Here is a 1,736-nt window from a genome sequence, read left to right on the forward strand (position 1 = left end):
TCTTTTCTTGTTTCTTTTTCCTACATCTTTGTTTTCAGCAGCTTGTGTAATGTTATTTTAAAACACTTAGTACCATTCAAAGAATGCCAAGACCAGTTAAGGTGAGAAAACATACTGTGTTGAGAATTTTTGAGTCCTTTCCAGGTATTTGATTTAGGTGACATGCAGTGTAGAAGTTATTATGTGTATCTTTTCAATATTTGGAATTTCTATAAAAATATTTCTATAAATATTTATTTATTTGTTTGTTTGTTTGTTTGTTTGTTTATAAAGGATGGAGTACTGTTCCTCATTGTGACAAATGAACAGTTTCCTATAAATATTCCTTCATCTGCATTTGGTAAGTTGATGAGAACTGCTGCTTGCCTTTGAGTACTATTGCTATTAGTCAGCAAAATTGATGTAAACTGGATGGTACTGTATGTGTGATGATGGTTTTAGTGGCATAACTATTGTCAAACACTTAGAAAATTTATGATTGTTCTTTTAGCTCTAAAACTTAATGTTACTCACCACTCTCACCACCTCTCTCTCTCTCTCTCTCTCTCTCTCTCTCTCCTTTTTGATTGTTTGCATTTATTGTGATTACATGATCAAAATTTTCTACTCCCAGATCAAATCTAATAAATAAATAAATAAATAAATAAATAAATAAATAAATAAATGCAATATAAAGAATTGTCATTCCCCTTTTAAAGTATCTCAGGATAATTAAAGTATCAAAGGTCAGAAGCCATGAAACTTATTTTGAATTCCAGTGTATTTTAAATTAATGTTATTCCTTCCTTCTTTTTTCTTCCCTTTCTTCTAATACGCCTGTAATGAGAATTAAAGGCAAATCTGCCATTGTACATTACAGGATGTCAAATCATAAAATATTTCAGGAATTAGATTGATAGTACAGACTGAGAGGAACAACTTTAAATACTCGAGATTTATGTTTACTGGCTTGTGACACTCCAACTCTATAAAAAATTGTAGATTATTTCCTTTTTATTTTATTTTATTCATAAAAGACCAGTGATATAATAAATTACTCTTATGTTTAACAAGTATTTAATTAACTTCTCTAAAAAGCTACAAGTCACATTTTGTTAAAACTTCTTTCATATTCTTAAATATAATTATCTAAAAATTATCAATCATTTTTATTAGTTAATACTTGAAATTGCATGCATATTCAATATAATTATTAACACCAATTCATTTACTGGTTCATTTAACTCTGGCTCTGCACAATTATGTGTGATTCTTTGAAAAGAAGCACCATTTTCATAATGATACAATCTCTTTTTTTTTTCCTTGAAGTCAACAAAGGATTTATTCATTTCAATTCTATTGCTTATCTTTTTGCTGTCTAACTTATAAGGACAAGAGAAGCCAGCTGGTGATGGAAAATATAACTGTTGCAGTCTATATAATTTGCTCTCATAAACTGTTTTTCCTTTTGTACTTTAACCACAGTAGAAAATGAGAACAAAATAAAACCATCCATGGAAAGATAAGTCAGAAAACTGCTTCTCAAAAACAAGAAAGTTGATTTCCTGAGGTGTACTGCAAGCAAATTGGGTTTGGGACTTAATTTGTTAATCAAAAAAGCTGAAAGCTAAGAGGTTTAATATTAAGAGGGCTAGAAAGTGATACATTCTAGATTAAAGATTCCTTTATACAAACTAGTAATGGAGGACAAAGCTACAAATGTTACCATTCCTACAATGTAGTCCAAAGTGCAGGAA

General features: G+C 29.5%; 1 long non-coding RNA gene across 1 annotated transcript in view; it reads left to right on the top strand.

The window, feature by feature from the left end:
- The window catches only part of LOC104917486, a 20,330-nt gene that overhangs the window by 6,115 nt on the left and 12,479 nt on the right, over positions 1 to 1,736 (top strand). Inside the window, exon 2 of the long non-coding RNA XR_796893.2 lies at positions 274 to 340. This is a non-coding gene — a long non-coding RNA (uncharacterized LOC104917486). The remainder of the gene's footprint in view (positions 1 to 273; positions 341 to 1,736) is intronic.

The sequence above is a fragment of the Meleagris gallopavo genome, chromosome 1, assembly GCF_000146605.3.
Source record: "Meleagris gallopavo isolate NT-WF06-2002-E0010 breed Aviagen turkey brand Nicholas breeding stock chromosome 1, Turkey_5.1, whole genome shotgun sequence".
Classification (NCBI taxonomy): domain Eukaryota; kingdom Metazoa; phylum Chordata; class Aves; order Galliformes; family Phasianidae; genus Meleagris; species Meleagris gallopavo.